Source organism: Lissotriton helveticus, chromosome 2_1 (assembly GCF_964261635.1).
Source record: "Lissotriton helveticus chromosome 2_1, aLisHel1.1, whole genome shotgun sequence".
In the NCBI taxonomy this organism is placed as follows: Eukaryota; Metazoa; Chordata; class Amphibia; order Caudata; family Salamandridae; genus Lissotriton; species Lissotriton helveticus.
The window spans coordinates 205093096-205112437 of record NC_136059.1 but is presented as its reverse complement, the minus strand read 5'-3'; the positions used below and the strand labels follow the sequence as shown (position 1 = coordinate 205112437).

Sequence of the window (19342 nt, the reverse complement as noted above, 5' to 3'; positions counted from 1 at the left end):
GGCAGAGGTCTGGCCCGGGACCAGGGTTCAATTCCCGACGCGGCAGGGTCTTGGGCTCAATGTCCACGGACTCGATAATTCTCGCCTCGGTGCCTACTCACGGGTCCCACTCTGCAATTCTGGGCAATAGCTTGCTTAATCTCCACAACAGCCTCGAAAGCGCTAGGATGCCTGGCTTCACCTTGGGGGTGCCCAGCAGAGGGCATCTCACAGGGAAAGCCAGGAAGGGTTCCACAGCGGTATACAGCGCCAGGATGCCTGAAAGGTGATAGTGCGCTTTACAAGTATACATACATTTACATTTACAAATGAAAACATTTCTCCTCGTTGCGCCTCCCTAACGTCACCCCTGTTGTGGCGTTTGATTCTGAGCCATTCCCAGGTTCATGATTTCTCATAAATCTGAGAATGCTTCAGATTCCGTGGGTGTTGCGTGGGAACACCCACAACACCACCCATGGAACGCCCCTTTCACGCAGTGTTGTTAGTGAAAGGGGCACCCATCTGTGAGGCCATGAAAAACCACATAAAGTGCCTTTACGTGGCCTTGTAAATATGCCGTGGCACAATACTCCACCGAAATGTCAAAAAAGTTACGTTCCGGTGGCGCAAAACGGCCGCATGAGACCCATAGATGATGGCCAGGTCAGAGAGACCTTACGCTGCCGTCATAAAGATGCTCCTGAGAAAATGGAGTGGACCGAGCACTAGTGGAAGAAATCATTGAAGCATTCATGTTAAAAAGTGGAATGGTAGCAATAATATGGCAAATCTTGCAATGATCATAACTGTGATGCAGATGAGTTCAGAGCTGGTGACTTCCACCTGCTTCTGCATATTTTTGAAATAGTCAAAGAAAAAGTCAAGGTTTATGAATAAAACTTGCAAATGGAAAGTGATACCACCAAATATCAAGTATGGAGATTGTGAAACACGTAGAGGTAGGCATGTTAGAGCTCTGTTGTTCTGTTTAGGCTAAAGAGGAAGGATCAGGAACAACCAAAGGTCTGATCTAGAAGGAGAGATGTAGAGTTGGAGAGGAGACACAGGGTCACAGGATTTTATAAAAGGAGTTGGGGGATGTGTTGTGCCACATTAAATACATGGGTAAAATCATGATATTCATTAGGACTCTGCGTCAGTGTATTCAGTGTTCAAAGAGTGGAATGTACAAATGTACCAAAAATACATATAGATAGATCAATCATAAATCTCCCTCAAGATGATGAGCACTACTGAGGTATCCTGCAAAGGTGCAGCTTCTGCAACAGTGAACACATATATATTGAAAGAGCGCAAGGTTGTTTCGTTTCATCTCACTGGATGACAACTTCGTGGGAGGCTAGAAAAGTGTGGGTGCAGATTCTAAAATTTGCCAATTTCAATTACTATTAACCTAAGCTCTATAATTATCACGACAACACCAAATTCCTATTCAGCCTCAGACTCTTTGGGGCATATTATTAATAGACGGCGATAAATATCTCGAAGCGTGCTTAGAGCTTTTTTATTTATCGCCATCTATCGCTGGAATTTATCTCCCGGTTAGTGCGTTATTAACAACGCATGTCACAGAAGCGATAACAATTCCAGCAATAGCGGCTTTATCGAGAGGATATCGCTGGAAATCCAGCGAAATTTCTACATAGATGGTGAAAACTTTGCTAATAGGACAAGGTGCACTTAACCTTATGATCCACCTGCCATAGGATAACTAGCGTCTGATAAAATGCTGTGGGCCGCCTTGTCAATATTGCGATGTGCACTTAGCGATATTTTACATGTCTTTCTGTGTGAGGTACGCCCAGTGATGCCCACTTTGCTTCTCATTAGAGATTCAAAGAGAGGCATCGGGAAAACGGCTGCTAACATGCGCTAATGCATGTTAGCACCGCCTTGTAAATAGGGCGAAAAGATCAGCTCTGCTTTTTTGACCTTTAAAGCCAAAAAAGTGGAGTTAAGGCCCTTGATAATATGCCCCCAAAACTCTAAACGTCATTTCGACAAGTGTATGAGTGCAGTTGCCCATTCGATGAGACTAATCAAGACGAAAGCCTCTAAACCTGAAGGCTGGGCGGTCGTGCAACGCCCACAGTCTGCCCAGAAGGACTTTGACCATATTCCGGCATTGGCCATGGTCCCTCCCTGCTAATATATGTGAAAGTCACAGGTGTTTCACATAGGAGCTGTTCTCTGCATCATCATCTAAATGTCACACCTCACTCAGATTCGATGAATGTTTTTGAAGCAGGTCGTCAAACTAGCATCCTTTCCAAGTATAAGCTTCTCTGGCTTTGGTCATAGAATGTACAGATCCATTCAAACACTATCCACTTAAAGCTGTATGCTTATCTGCTTCAGAGACTCCAGCACCTAGAGAACGCAGAGACTCACCTAGTCCTTTAGTTAAGAAAAAATGGCCTGCTTCATGGCACGGCCTTCAGGCCATGCAAAGAGTCCTATATAATGCTTACTGCATGACCCAGCATGCTTGGAGGAGAACCTTCTTCGCTTGCTGGGTGTGTCTATTACATCGCTTTTACTTTACCTACCTACATTTAAAAACGAAATGCCCAGGTAAAGCTTTTTCTGAGTCCATGCATTAGTCTTCTTGAACACACTTCCAACACCCTTAGGTGTCACTGAAGGGCACTTGCCGTTCAGGAACTTAAAATCTTCAGAGTTATGGTGAAAACAATGGTGTAGACATTGCAAATTATGCTGTAATTCCTAAGAACACATTATTGCATTAGAACAATACAGCAACATGGAGCTGGCTAGCTGATCCGTTCTTCTATGCTGCTTATTTAACAATGGCCTTGAAGTTGCCCATTGAGGCACTCATAGGAATGGCCCAGTAAATCAAAGCTCCCCACCCCTAGAGTTATTGATACAGGGGGTTCTGGTAACCCCAGACCTAGGGAAAATTCAGCCGAATACTAGTTAGGTCATTAGAAGCCAGTAACCCGTTGTAATTCCGTGCTGTCGGATGTAATGTGTAACATTGTAGCTGCGCAGCAGCTTAGTCACTCCCCCTTAGCCTGCCGGGAGCATTGCGCACAGCGCGCTGCCACAACTTTCACAGGCAGTATTTGGTTATAACAGCCTCCGACTTTACAGGTGCATAGGCACTATAATGCGTGACTTTGCATTTCAGTGCAGTGATGCGGATCACCACACTGAAATGCGTTAGTCTAACGCATGTTGCCTGATACTTGGCAGGCCTGTACTAGTAACACGATTCACCTGCCATTTTTCAATAGTGCTCAACACATCACAATCTAGCTGTATCTCCGCCTTCCCTCCCTTGCTGTCACCCAAATTTATTTTGAAAGATGCAGCTTATATGGCATTTCCCAAAGTGCTTTGAGGCATCCAGGTGTCTCACCAAGGAATGTTGCACTATTCGAGCCAACACTGGTGCCTCATCTCCCTGAGTCTGCAGACGCAAGCTTCTCTTCAGGAAAAATGCAATACCTCTAAAATTCAATGAGGCATGCTTTTAACCTATGAAAATCTGTATTCCTACCTTTCACAGCAAGGCACATTTCGATTCCTGGTACCTCAGAAAACTGTTTAATTAAGCATACAACTCAAAGAAGGACCTTTGTTGGAAGTTTCCAGCCTTTTTTTTCATTAATAAAGTACGTTATGCTGTGGCGCTGTACCATATAACTTACTGCATCTAACGTATGGTATTTGGACAATTCATTGTGGCCAGCATTTTAATGCCTGAAGGCCCTTATTAGAATGGTCACAGGCCTGTGAGCGACTTAGGTGAACAAATTGTGGAATAAGGAAAGACTTGTTTTAGCCAAGTTTGTCTCTGAATAAGATGCAGACCTTTGCTAGAAGTAAACGTTACGCTATCAGGAGAGGATGTGGCGTAATGGCCAGAGATGCTAACTTTGGCGCTGATAAACCAGGTTTGAGTCTCGGCACAGGCTCAACATCCTGTGATTCTGGGCAAATCACTTAATCTTCCCTGCGCTTACTAAAAATGAATGTGTCCTTGTATAATGGAACTGGTGCTCTTGTTAAGCGCACCTTCGGCTTGAGTTTGCGCTATTTAAAACTGCAACAACAAAAAAGTTCAGAGGATTTTCATGAGTTACGCTGCTCATCTAATCTCCCAGTGGCTGCACACATTTACTGGATGTTAAACGTTTATGTTACGCAGAACGCTATTTCCTATTGCTAAAATAATGTTGGACACCCTTTCCACTCGCCAGATCGCAACTGCAAAAAACATGCTTTGCTTAAATGTATTAAATGGTTACGATATGGTTGGTGAACGTTGTCGGCTGCATTGGATTTTTACTCACCAAGTTAAAACGTACAAAAGAATAAACGTATTATCAATCACATAGGCTAAACCCATTGCCTTTGCCAATGCTTGTTTCCATTTCTGCCTTCCTCTTGTGCTAGGCCAAAGTCGAATGAAGAAAAAAAAGTCCTGGGGCCAGATGTAGGTGGCCCAATACCGGTCAGTAACGGTCGAAATTACCGTTACCGACCGGTATTGGGCATTTGAGATGTAGGTGGCCTAAATAGGGAGCACTCAAATGAGTGCTTTTCCCATTTTAGGATTCGTTATTTACCACCAACTATAAGTTGGTGATAAATAAGGAATACCTTTGAAAATGCAAATCAGTGCATTTTCAACTGTGCCATGTGGCAGTATGTGTGCTACATCTGCACACAAGCACAATTCAGGGGTGCAACAGGGTGTCAAAGTGACACTCTGGCACCCTTCAATGTGTCCCCCATTTTACCGAATCGGTATTTGCCGATTTGGTAATTGCCATTCCTTCCGAGGAATGGCAATTACCGAATCGGTAAATACCAAATCTTACCGATTCGGTAATTGTTACCGAAAAATTATCTACATCCCATTTACCTATTCTTAACTACCGAATCGGTAAAATTCGGTATTTAAGAACAGGTAAATTGAGATTACCTACATCTGGTCCTAAATTCCTAAAAATCCCACCTGCAAACACCTGATTTTGGTGAAATGTAGAGCAGACTGTTTTTTATCCCCTCCCCAACTCCACCCCCGCTGCCTCTGGGTGTAATCAGAAGCACATACAGAAGAGCAGATAAGCCTCCAAGATGGGACATGAAGTTATCCCACAGCACAAACAAAAATCTTGGCGACGAGTAATAAAACTTTTGTTAAGTACTGTGGCCTGCACCTTCTACAAATAGGCGCGCGCTGCCTGCAGCTTCATTAGAACGACGATTCTGCCTCTTGAAACATGACCCAAAGGTTCTAGCGAAAAAAATAATAACATTTTAATAATTAATACCTTCTATGAAAGCTTACTGAGGCATCTAACTTTAATCAATGTTATTTATTTGGGCCCCGGTTTTCACCTCGCCGCCATTAGCCGTCGGTGGATTGAAACAGAGCGCAATTAAGCCCAAGCAGGAAATATTTTTAGTTAATTGCACTGTGCACCTTGGAGGTAATTTGAAGCTGCGGGGGACACAATAAGGATCGCAAATAGGAGCCAAGTAGTTAGCATTAGCAGTGAGCATTACTTAACGCCAGATGGCCGGTGCGCGCGGCGGCGCGTGCTGAGTGCAGGCGCGCGCCGCCCAGGCCAGAGGCCACTGACCATGAGCGCGAGAGGCTAATGACTGCTTCCCACAGTCTGTGGGAGGAGAGGTGCGCTTTCAAGTGCCGTGCAAAGTGCTTCATTGGCAATCGCAGCATCTCCCCTTTTCAAGTCACTTTGTGTAATTGGCAACTTTAGGACACAGTGGGGTTTCTTTACAAGCCCCGTGCGCCGCCCGTACCCCACCTTTTCCCATGTTAAAAGTGACACACGGGCAGCGCAAGGGACTTGGAACAGGGGCGGCCTTTGGCATGTGCAAGCTGTGCACCTGCACAGGGCCACCAAACCCCAGGGGCCACCACGCCAATATATATCATTAATATAATAATCCTCTGAGGATGGATACATATTTGCGTAGCGGCCCCTGGCAGGGATTTGGCGGCCTCCAGCTCTGTTCCACTTCCAAACACCCTGACCCCCCTCTTCACTTGCCTCCGCACTCTGCCCCGCCAGGACCCCCTCTTCCGGGGCCCCCTATCTACGCTCCCTGCCCAGGGCCGCCATGAGCCTAGAGCCGCCCCTGCTTGGAAATAAGCCCCAGTGAGTTTATGAAATGCAATAAGGGTGTAGATCGGAAGATGAGGAAATCGAAGATATTTAGTAAAAGTATTGTGAGGCAGATTTACAAGCCCCTTGCGCTGCCAGTGCGTCACTATTTGTGACGCACCAGCAGCGCACTTCTCTGCCCCATATTTACAACGACAGGAAAAGCCACCCTGCTTGGCGTTTCCGGTCCTTGAAAAGGCGGCCCCCTTGCACGCAGCACTTTGCGTGAAAGGGACGTTCCATGGGTGTTGCTGTGGGTGTTCCCACACAACACCCATGGAACAAGACACATTTTCAGATTTACAAGAAATCATAAATCTGGAAAAGCATCTGAATGATATGCCTCCGAGGAGAGGCGTAGGGAGGCACAATGAGGAGAAATGTATTCATTTCTCCTTGTTTTTTCCTCTTCTATGCGTGCTGCATTCTGCAGCACAAGTAGAAAGAGGAAGTCACCTTTGGTTATTGTTTATGTACAGGAAGGTGTCCCTTCCTGCACATGAACAATCCTTTAAATAAAGACTTTTTTTTAAGTTCCATGTGTGCTAATGCAGCGCACATAGAAGTTGTAAAACGTAATTTCTGATTGTTTATATGCAGAAAGGGAGCCCTTACTGCACATAAACAATCTACCCACAATGCAGGGTGTAAGGGAGCCTGTGTCAGCGCATGGCAGCAGTTTGTGCACCAGCACAGGGGGAAGCACAGAGATGCAACATATTGCTGGAAATAGGTTGCATCCCTGTGCTTCCTAACTAACGCAGCGTGGCGAGGCAAAATGACTTGCGGCGCTGCGTCAGTTTAATGTAAATCTGCCCCAGTTTTTTTAAGGAGATGGCCGGACTACTCACCAGTTACCTTCATCACAGAGTCCAAGTTTTTCTCCACGAGCTGTTTGTATCCCTACCCTCCACAATCCCTGGGCAAATCACACCAGTTATAGCTTGATATTCAGTATCACAGTCACAGTTTCGACTTGTCACAATATAGCATATAAGAGCTACAGTTTTGGCATGTTAATGGAACATAACAGCTATAGTTTCAGCTTGGTGTTGGTATATAAAACCGCAGTTTTGGTATATTATTGGTACATCACAGGCGCAGTTTCTGCTTGGAACTGGTGTGTCACAACCACAGTTTTAGCTTGCTTGTATTATATCACTGCCACAGTTTCGGTTTGGTATTGGGACATCGCAGTACCAGTTTTGGCTTGGAACTGGTGTAACACAACCACAGTTTCAACTTGGAACTGGTGTATTACAACCACAGTTTTGACTTGGAACTGGTGTATCACAACTACAGTCTTGGCTTTGCATTGGTACATCACAGTCCCAGTTTCGGATTGGAACTGGTCTATCTTAATCACAGTTTCAACTTGGGATTGGTGTATCACAACCACAGTTTCGACTTGGAACTGGTCTATCACAATCACAGTATCGGCTTGGAACTGGTCTATCACAATCACAGTATCGGCTTGGAACTGGTGTATCACAACCACAGTTTCGCTTTGGTATTGGGACAGCTCTGGTATAGTTTCATCTTGGAAATAGTGTATCACAGCCACAGTTTCGGCTTGGTATTGGGACAGCTCTGTTATAGTTTCGACTTCAAACTAGTGTATCACAACCACAGTTTCGACTTGGTATTGGTACATCACAGTCACAGTTTTGGCTTGGAACTGGTCTATCACAATCCCAGTATCGGCTTGGAACTGGTGTATCACAACCACAGTTTCGGCTTGATATTGGGACAGCTCTGGTATAGTTTCGACTTGGAACTAGTGTATAACAGCCACAGTTTTGACTTAGTATTGGTACATCACAGGCACAGTTTCGGCTTGGAACTGGCGAATCACAACCACAGTTTTGGCTTGGTGTTGATATATCGCACCAACAGTTTTGATCTGGAAAGGAATAACCACAGTTTCAGCTTAGTATTAGTATACATAGTTTTGGTGTGGTATTGAGATATCACGTCCACAGTTTTGGCTTACTACTTTTATAGCACAGCTACAGTTTCAGTTTGTGTTGGTATATCACGTCCACAGTTTCGGCTTAGTATGCGGATATCGCAACCACAGTTCCAGCTTAATATTGCTATATCACAGCCACAGTTTTGCCTAAATATTGTATAGTACAGCTACATTTTCAGCTTCGTACTGGCATATGACAGCCAGTTTTTGTTTAATATTGCTATATTACAGCCACAGTAAGGCATGATATTGCTATAGCACAGCCCAGCCACAGTCTCGGCTTAGCAGTGGCATATCACTGTTGGATATTTGCTTAGAACTGTATATCATAGCCACCGCTTCAACTTGTTATTGGTACGGCACAATTACATTGTCTGTTCATTGATGGACCAGATTTGCTGGTCGGGGCAGGGTTTTTAATACTAGAGGAAGGCAGGTTGCTATTCACGGTTCTGAGGAATTGGGGAAAAGTGACAGTCTCTGTGGCTGGTATTCACCTCATTTGGTAAGGACTGTGCCAAGAAGACAACAAGGTGATATTTTTGAGACAGCAGAGGGCATGGTCCTCAGATAAATTAGAAGATTTCTCGGCAGACGAATACCTTTAAAGGAGCAGTGGAGCTGAAGCTTCACCAGTCCAGGGATAGGCTTACATCAATCAACCAATCAATGCATTTCTAAAGCGCGCTACATATACGTGAGGGTCTCAAGGCGCTGGGGGTGGGGGGGCGGTGGCTGCTACTGATCAAAGAGCCAGGTCTTGAGAAGTCTTCTGAAGGCCAGCAGGTCCTGGGTCTATCGTAGGCTGGTAGGGAGGGCGTTCCAGGTCTTGGCGGCGAGGTAGGAGAAGGATCTGCCGCCGGTGGTGGTTTTCCGGATGCGAGGGACTGTGGCGAGGGCGAGGTTGGCAGAGCGGAGGCTTCGGGTGGGGGTGTGGAAGCTGAGTCGGTCATTGAGGTATGTTGGTCCGGTGTTGTGTAGTGCTTTGTGTGCGTGGATGAGGAGTTTGAAGGTGATCCTCTTGTTTACGGGGAGCCAGTGTAGGCCTCTCAGGTGGGGTGTGATGTGGCTGCGTCGGGGGACGTCGAGGATCATTCGTGCCGAGACGTTCTGGATTCGTTGTAGTCGTCTCAGGAGCATGGCATGCTACTGACTCTAAGGAAGCTCTGGCTATGGTTAAATACTCTGGGCTTCCAGTTGGCCCATCCACCCCAAGGCAATGAAGGCAACAATGGCTAGCTGAAGGTCGGAGGATAGGCCTCCTTGTGGATAAGATAAGAAGACCTATTAGATGCATTATGCGTAAATACAAAGCCCATCTAATTGAGTGAGAACTTTTCAGGAATGCTTGCCCATTGTATGCCCACTCTGTGATTAAGAAATTAGGTTTAGAAATCACAATTGTCACTTTTTGTCAATTTTCCAAGTTGTCACTTGCAGCTATTGAGTGACCAAACTCTAGCAGTGACACTCATACGCTCTCACAGACCACTATCCCTCTTCATCAGCTTCGATCTTTATCATGGCGCGATCCAAGAGTATCATCTGTCTGGAGCAGTTTTGAACTTTGACCTGTGTAGAATGTTTAGTTTTGGTTATCATGCCTCTGCTGCACAGCTTTAGCAATAGAATTTTTTCCAGAAAATGCCTTTCAGTACAATACACATATGTATCAACCTTGGCTATGTCTTAGCTTAACGGAATTTCTTACTCTGTGAATTATGTGTGATTCTACAGGAATTCTTAAATAAGTGTATCAGAGAACATCCCTTCTCTGAGCTACCACTTAAACCTTTGGAGTCAGCGCCATGAAATCGTAGGTGTACGTGCGCTTAATAAGTGCTTTTAACATAACAGAACAGTTAAGTCACTTTATGTTTAAACATGCAGGACTGTTTTCCTTCTTCTAAAAATTATTTCAACAATTCCATAAGATGTAGGGGCCTGTCATTCTTTCAAAGCATCCTTACAACCCATGGAGTTGAATTTCTTTCCATCCCATAGTCAATGAGGAAAGACATTTATAAAGCGGACTATCAGCATATCTGGCTATTTTTAGAATGCGTGTTCACCCTATGTAGCCTTATAGTTCTATTGACAGGTAAGTCCTAATTACCGTCACCTAACTCAATGTAACTCATTTTACCAACCTGAAAAAGGATAGAAACACTAAGTGAACCCAGCATGATTCGAACCTGTGACCATGGGATAAAACCCAGATCTTACAGGCAACTCATTAGTCTAGTGAGCCAGAAGAAAGATATCATTGACACCTGTCTTTTGCATTAGTGACTAAGATGTGCTTATGAACTACACCTAAAGAATGACACCTCTTCCACGAAACTTATGGGCCTGATTTTGATATCGGACAGACTGCCTCCGACAGCATGTCATCGGCAGTCCATCCGTCATCTGGTGCCACGGTCTGACTGCGGCATTATAATGTGAGACGGTCGGAGTCAGCAGGAGGTGGGACCAACCAACGCTGCTGACAGGCTCTTTGAGCCCGTCCGACCGTCGGTCGGAATGTAATATCCTACAATCAGATAGTATTGCGATTGCTGATTCCGACTGCCTTTTCATGGAGTTCCAACCGCATAAAAAGGGAGCAGGAAGGGGACTTTGGGGGCCCCTAGAAGGGCTCCCGTCCCACGTGGCAGGGCCGGCTCTAGGCTCACGGAGGCCCTGAGCAGGGAGTGTAGGTAGGGGGCCCGAGGCCGCCAAATCCCTGCCAGGGGCCGCCACGCAAATATGTATCTAAGGATATATATTGGCGTGGCGGCCCCTGGTGTTTGGCGGCCCTGTGCAGGTGCACAGCTTGCACATGCCTTAGGCCGGCCCTGCCCGTGGGCCTCTGCTATTGGCTCAGGGAGGCACCACAGACATCAATGCCCCGTGTGCCAGGCACCATATGGTGCTTGGCACATGGATGTTTGCAAACATCAGTTTTTCCATTGTGGCTTGCGCAGCACAAGCCGCAATGAAAAAAGGTATGATTCCAACCACCTACATGGCTGTTGCATCATAATTAGGCGAGTTGGGCCTCTGACTGCTTGTCGGTCGGTTTCAATTCCGCTTCGATGTCGGTCGGACACTCATCTGAACTGCATCGTAATGAGCCCCTTACTGTCCACTGCTTTGACCAATTGCTCTTTCAAATAAATTACGTCAATGCTTGCTCAACACAATCAACCTTATTGGGCCTGCTAAAAAAAAAACTGTGTGCTCTTCAAATTTAAACTTAGGTGTATAAATGGCCTGGTTTACAAGAGTAAATGAATGTTTAGAAGTCAGAAAACTTATTTTACATTGGGTAATGGCCTAAAATGTTAATCGAAAACTGACAAACCTCATTGGACTGCGTGCAGTATCTCCTCCTTTAAGGTGGCCGCATCATGACGTTGATGCAGGGCCATCTTACATGGGGGATTCCTTATGGGTTTATTTGGATTCTTTTTGGATTGGGAATGCCCTCATCTAAGATGGCCGCCACATCAGGACGTTTATGAGGGGTAGCACGTTTACATGCAAATCCCAGGAGCCAGACATTTCCCAGTAGTGAGCAGCAGGCAGAGCGAGCCTGGCTACAGCGATAGATTCCCTGCGAGAAGACCTGGTTTCATCCCTTTTGTACACAGACAGGCATAGGTCGGGCATAAACCAGAACAACACGGACAACTCTAAATAGACTGATTTGTTTAAAAAACGGAGTCAAGGACTGATGTTTTACAGGCACGACCTTTATTGATTTCAAATGAAAATATCTATAAGCCTTGAAAAAGCTTGCATGTCCTAAAATGCAGGAGAGCTAGTCATGTTGGCCAAATTCTACTTACCAACAATAAATTGGATTTAGAACCATCACTACTAAAAGCTGGAACCACTGTATGGTAGAAGATTCAAGTTCAAGAACACAAACCAACAAGTAGGCCATTTACCCAACTTAAAATGGCCAGCTATCAGGAATCATGCTGCTGGAGGGGCAGCTCATTCATCCTATGGTGGGCCCATAGCATTGCTGTATTCTATACAAACCAATCATTTTTTAAGTTAATTAACCCATATGTATTGCTTCTTTGTATTTGCGGTTCTACTGTACAGCGACATCCCCATGAGGGCTCCAAGGAAAGTGGTCTCAAATGCAAATGATTGGCTGTAGATTTAATTTTGAGATTTTGCAATAGATCTTTGTGCTTTCATTCTCATGGAGTGCTCCCAAGAGGACAGGCTGCACTGTGTCTCTGTTTTCCATATGTCCATGTGTGTCTGTCTCTAGGCCAGGCTTCGGCCATTTTTATCCATCTCTGTTTTCCTTTTCTTTTACCATTTGATTGCAATAACATGTCAGAGCGACCCGGTGTGATGCTGTGTTAGTACATGATTTCCTTTCCTTCCCAAAGAAAAAAAATATATATATTAAAAAACCGAAAAAAAAAATCTTTTCTTCTTTTGTCATTCAATCAAATTCCAACCTAAGCAGAGCCTGTCATTCTCACCACAGTCTCGCGCTGAGCTACTGTAGGAAAAAGTTCACGTAGTGACGTGAGAGTGGAGAAAAAGAGCCCCCCCAGTCCGTAAGTGCATCAACTAGAAGTTGAAGTGTGACATGATGGCGTCATGTAACAAGCTAAAGAATTTGGGTGCATGACATGCCGTCACGTTTCGTGGAGGTGCCGTGATTGAAGCATTTTTTCTTGGATGTTGTATCAGTTGATGATTGGCCAGTCATGATCACATGTGCCTTTTCCTTATTGTTTGTTTGGTTTTCTTTTTTTTTAAACTCTGTGCTGCCACAATTTTGCCGTGCTCATGTCGTTTCCCTAAACTATATATTATATATTATTTTATATGCTTGCGGTGCTTTTTTTTTGTTTGTTTTTTGTTTCTTGTCATGTTTATGCTTTTTTTAGATGTCATTTAGAAAAATAAAGATGGTTTTACAATTCCTGGTGTTTTGAATCGGCCCCTTTCTGAAAAAAATGGTAAGGCCTTACACCACGTAAGGAATGTATCAACCAATCTGATGGGTTAGCTCAAAATTGCCAATCAGCTGAAGGGATTTGATTGGTTAATTCAAAAACGCCTAACAACAATAATCAATCAATGAGATTGGGTTTTTATTTAAAGCTGATTTAAGAATAGAGTCAACCAATTTGATTGGTTAATCTGAGCCTTATGCACACTTGCAGTTTTTTACAGACTTGGGCCTAGCGTGCTTCAAATAACGTACATGAAAGGTAAAATGCGTGGTTGATTTGATATTTTTGCATTTGAAACTGTTGTGTTTTATTCTGTATACGTATATTTATATTTTACTTTACTGGAGAATGTGGGGGCCTTTTTCAATTGCTATGTTTCTGGTTATGCTGAATGACACACCCAAACACTAATTTATACTTAAAAGTTACACAAAAACAGAATTAAGCATTCTTGTAGAGAGGACAGTAACCTGTTCTTGCCCACTTACCTAAATCTTTGGTCACCTAGAAATGTTAGCTAAACTAAATTTTGCTTTGTGATCTATAAAACCCACTAAAAAAAAGACAAAGAATGCGTCTTTTGTGTTTACAACTGAAAAAGGGTCCTCGACGAGTCTTTTCTTTCTGTTTATTATATTCGATGTTGTCATTTGTTCAGACTGCTGTGTATGGTTTGCTGTTTGATGAATCAACAGTGCTGAAAAACCTGCCAGCAGGGATTGGTATTCGCATGATACTGCCACTGGAGTGAGCCTTCCCAGTTCTAGTCCCTTGACATAATAAATCAGCGAGGAGAATACCAGGCCAACCTGCTTGCAAGGACAAGATAAGAGCCGTGCCTTCTAATCCTTAATGATTAAGCATCAATTTTAAATGTCAAGACTAGTCAGATCATGATTACATTTTATTGGAAAAATGCATTTTTTTTCATAAAACATTTGCTCTACATTTTTTATTTCCAATAATATGGATTTGGCTTGAAAAAACAGACTTGCCTGTTATGTGGGCACGTTCAGACTATATCTGCCTCTGTAATCTAAAAATAAAAAGTAAAAAAGTTTCTTTTTCCACTGCTTTTTGAAAGTCATTCCCATGACTGGCCACAAAATGGAAGAACCCTGGGCCATGTTTCGCAAACGCGACCTTAGGTAAACAAAATGGCGGTGCTGTTTGCTAAACAGGGCACTGAACAGTATATGCCTTCTTGTTAAACACAGCAATTTAGTTATTCTGTGTCACTAAATATGCAGTAGACACTGTTCGCTACACAGAAACACTACGGAAAGATCTCTCGAAATTCCTTTCAGAGATGGGCATTTACTGCTTGTGAGAAGAGCCCTTGCTAAAATTGTTCTGCTGTAATAGGACCACTTGACCTCCACAGCAAAAGCAGACCTGCCAACCTCCTGATTCTCTGACAAGGCAGGGCTTGTGGTAGAAGTTGAGATGTGCATTGTAGTGGGCTGATGTTGCATGAGGTGGGTCCCACTGTTTTATGATGTAATGGATAAAGTGGTTTGTTATATTTCCCCACCTCTCTAAGATGGCGGAGAGTTGGACGGTTTGACAACTTGCTGTGAATCTCAATTGCCAGTTTAGCACTCTTTAAAATCAGATATCTTTAACTTAAATGAGACATAGTGATTTTCAGTTCATTGTTTATCATGATCGTGACTAACTCGCTAGATTAAAACTCACCACAACTTCGAAAACATCATGCTTGCTCTTAGGGAGTCTTCCGTTTCCATATTTTTCTATATTTAGACAGAGTCCCCACTCACTTCTTTTCTAACTCTTCTATTTCTTTCTTTCTCCCAGGGCAGGAACTTACTGTGCCACATTAAACAAAATAAAAAATACATATATAACTATATGAGCAAGACATGTTGGATGACACCTTCGACATATCAGCAAGCTACCAGTCGTACTGAAGACATCAGACTATTCTCTCTTTGATTGTTAAGACCGTCATATTTCGTTGATGAAATGTATCACGTCTGCTGACTGGAGGGACAAGTGTTTGAGAAACTGGGCAGAATCCAGAAAAACCAGGATTTCTGAAGAGATATCACTGCAAAGGCTTTTTTCCTTCAAAACAGGAAATGAAAAACCTGAAAACTGACAAAGGAGTGCCTGTTTGCCACCGAGTATGCTTTTGCCATGCCGACCAAGCTGATGGCCGCCGTAAGCATCTTATCTGTCATTCCTTAGCTGTTTAGGGACCAAAGGACCAAAATTTTTATCACAAACGTGTAGCTGTATGTAAAATATGAAAGCTCCTTCCTTTTTGTCTTGGCTGTTCTTAAAACAGTCTGAGAGCAATTATATGAAATATGTAAAAAAATAATAATAATAATGCTTAAAATGCTTTTAAAATGGCAAGATAATAGTTCTTTGATACTTTGAGAGGTTCTTTGGTTACATTAATTAAAGTGTGAAAATTTCATATGGTTTTATGTACAAAGTAAAGACAGAATGATATTGGTGAAAATGGATGGATATCATTAAAAAGCAAAAAAGTGAAAAAAAGAAAAGACCTATATAGAAAGATGGTGTAGTGATAAGGTTTGTAAATGCTTCAATCTCACCCCATTTCAAATCCTAATAGTTGTACAGAATTTAAAAGAAAAGTTTAAAATACCTATATAATAGAAAAAATTTAGAGAGCAAGAAAAAAAGCAAAAAAAATACATAGAAGATAGCATTACTGCTAAAACAAAGATGTTGTAGAATTGTAATTCTTTTGTAGAGTTTAGAGCATAAATTCCTACTCTGCCAATTGCTGTTGGGTGCTTGTATTAACTGAGGAGATTAAAAGGCTATACGGCAGCTTCTTTAACTGCAAGCATTCCAGCTATAAAAAATTTAATTCTTGTAGACAATGCAATGAAATAAACAAAGCTAAGGTCTTTTTATCAGAGTTAGTTCTAACTTGAAGAATGACATAGCTGTATTGCTTCATATCTTCATTAAATGCTATTTGCAAGTTTTCTGATCATCCTCTGCTTCAGTAGTTTCCACATTTGTTCTAGATCTTCAGGGCAAGGAATAGCCTAGAACCATACTATTAAAAAAATATACAAAAAAACAAAAAAAACAATCTTTAAAGAATTTATGAAACTGTTTACAAGGAATTTTGAAAGACAGGGGATGTTCCAAATGATGCTGACTCTGTTTTTCTGTAAATAAATTTGCATATTTTGTAGGACTTTTAATTGTAATGATAGAGAAAAACAAGGACAACTATTTAATGAAAGCACGATATTTATCTTTGGTAATTGACTTTAGAGCAGTCAAAGAAAATTCACAATGCTTTAGAAAGATAATATGAATTAGAAAATACCAATGTATTATTTAAAACACATATATTTTAAAGTATATCATATTTATTTATAATTTATTTCCACTGTATGAATGCTTACTTTGCACCTTGTAAGGACCTCACAAGTTTTAGTTGACTTGAAATGAGTACATTGAATTCATTTTTATACAATATTAGCTTATCTTTTATTTTTAAAAAAAGAAATGTGATTCGGCTTCATTTTTTGATAATGATAAATTTTGTCTTTCTTACAAAACATGTTCTTTGTAGTTCTTTTAGTTTACATTTCGATCTTTTATTTGTCTATTCATACTCCTCTTTTTTCCGTGGCTTTCTACCTTCTCTTTTGTCATTCACTTTGATACCTGTCAACTTTTATCTTTAGTTTTGCTCCTCTTTCTTTAAGTTCCCTCTCTGCCCTTTCCTTTCTTTCTTTCATTCCTTTTTTACCAGCTTTATTCATTTTCTTTCTTTTACATCATTGTCTGTTTCTCTCTTAATATATTTATCTATTCTCTTTCTTTTGGCTTTGTCACTCAATTATTCTTTCTTTCGTCTTTGCTTTCTTGTTTTTTCCCCCTAATTCATGACTTTGTGATTTCTATACACCCTTTCCTCCTGTCCTTTCTGTTTTGTGTAATATATTTTCCCCCATCTCCTGATCAGTATTTTATTTCAATACTGTTGCATCTGATGCCAACCTGTGTTGTATTATATATCCTGCCAAAAGTAAAAGTGATGTGAGGAAGAGGGGTAAGGGTCAGATCTAATGTGTACAGAAGTCTTGCCTTCCAGCAATATCTGCTCTCAGTAAACCTTGCCCTTTGCTTCCATTTTCTTTGTTCAGATCTCCTCCCTTTGTTCCTATTTCTTTCTTTCAGTCTATATCTATATTCTTCCACAATTCTGAGAGAGTCATTACCAATTTCTTTCTCTGCCTTACACGCTTTCACTGTCTGATTTACTTCTTTTAATAACATATTGCCTCCCTTTCTTAAAGCTCACGTTTGAGAAACCTGTGCTTTAAGTTTTCTTTGTTATGTATATGAAAGATTTGTTTCTGCCTTACAATCATTTCTGTGTTGCTATATTTTAAGTCTGTTACTAACCATGCTCCTTCAGTCAAAATTTCTTGTTCTGGCATCTTTAAATGTTCCTAACATACCTCTTCCTATCCCCCGCTCCTTCCTTCTGTCTGCACTTATTTAGTTTGATCTGTCCATCATTTTCTTCCTATTTCCTTAAATTCTCCCCCTTTTCTCCCCTATTCTTCCATCTTTCTTTATGCTCATCCTAGCTTTCCGTCCTTTCTCCCTCCATTCTTTTTCTTTCTTCCTCCTGTCTCTTCTCTCCACCCCTACTTCCCCCGTTTCTTTCAGCCTTCCTTCCTTTCCCTTCTTCCACTTCCTTTTATCTTTCCAATAATTGTCATTTCTTCCTCCATCCTCTACTGGCCCGTCCTGCCTTGAGTTTACTTTTGATCTCTGTTGTTCTTTCTTGCATTATTCTTTTCCATTTATCCTTCTTACACGAACCCTTCCCTCTTTCTCCCCATTGTTCGGCTTTCTTTCTGCCTAAATTCCTTCTAGTCTTCTTTGTTTCCCCTTTGTTCATTTTTTTGTTGTCTTTTATGTTTCTCATTTCTCTTTTATAAATTTCTCCCTATTCATTCTTTGAATCGTTTGTCTATCTTCGTTTTTGGTCCTGCAGTTATTGAGACCAGGTATTAAAGAAGCAGCTGCAGCTGCCTAAAACTGCTCTTTTCACTATCAATTACCTAAAAATCCTTGTAATCTTCTGTAATTATTGGATGACGCTTTTCAGCTTAGCCCTAAATAAAGCACAGTTGAAAAAATCTACTTTCTCTCGTTTCTTGATGGTTTTCCCTTAATGTGTCTGTGTCTTTGAATACTGTGACTGTTTCAGCTAATTCATTATTATACATTGTTTGGGCAAATTAACAAATACTTCTGTTGTCTACGTTGTGTGTCTCACAGGGTTGAATGGTTAATGACATGGTTGCTTCTATACCCTGCTTCAGAATCTGCAGAGCTGTTACCTTCCATCTAGCAGATAATACAATACCACAGAACACATTAAAAAAACAAATGCACAGCTTTGGAGCAGTGGTCAAGAAAAAAGTAAAACAATTAATTAAGAACAAAAAATGGAGACTCTATAGCAGCCCCATCTAAACAAACAAAACAAAAAATACTCACCACTACACCAGTGCCAGCAGTGTATGTCTACGGGTGTTCCTGTCAGAACCCCTTCGAAAAAACAGAATATGGTCTGGGGTTGCCGCACTCTTATAGGTCATGTGACAGTTACTTCCTGTCAGGCAGCCATGATGGGCAGGGAATATTTTTATTGGTGAATGCTGTGCCCCGAACACATAGTGCTCCAGGGTGACTGTGACAAGGAAGACTATGACTCAGAGTAATGAAGATTACCAGTAAGTAACCAAGTCATTATCAGTCAGTGAGAGGAGGTAGGGGGACAGTTTGAAGGGCCATTATACTAGTTGGTTGTGGACCAGATCACATGCATTGCACAAGTGTTCAATGTAGTTTTGCAATGGTGACTGCAGTTTTGCACCAGCATTTGCATCGACTAATAAGAACATTATAAGACTGTGCTGATCAATCAATAAAAGAACAACAGCCTGTTTAGATTTACTAAGAGTTGCAAGGGCACCCTTACAGACCTGTACTGTTTTGCACAGAGCCCTTTTTCAATGGTACGTAAATTGACACAAACCTACGCATCACTTAGCATCACTTGATATGGCCATGAAAAACGTTAGTAAATACCCCCAACTTTTGCATTAACTGAAAATTAAATGTAGCACTGGTCGATCAGTGAAATTCAATATGTTATTGCCCAACGACCTTCCGAA

General features: G+C 42.0%; 1 protein-coding gene across 1 annotated transcript in view; it reads left to right on the top strand.

Moving 5' to 3' along the window:
• CELF4 (CUGBP Elav-like family member 4) overlaps positions 1-18302 on the top strand; it is a 1317354-nt gene extending 1299052 nt beyond the window's left edge. The window contains exon 14 of the mRNA XM_078674731.1: positions 14940-18302. The gene's annotated coding sequence lies outside the window, so the exon portion shown is untranslated. The remainder of the gene's footprint in view (positions 1-14939) is intronic.
• Positions 18303-19342: the final 1040 nt, after the last annotated feature.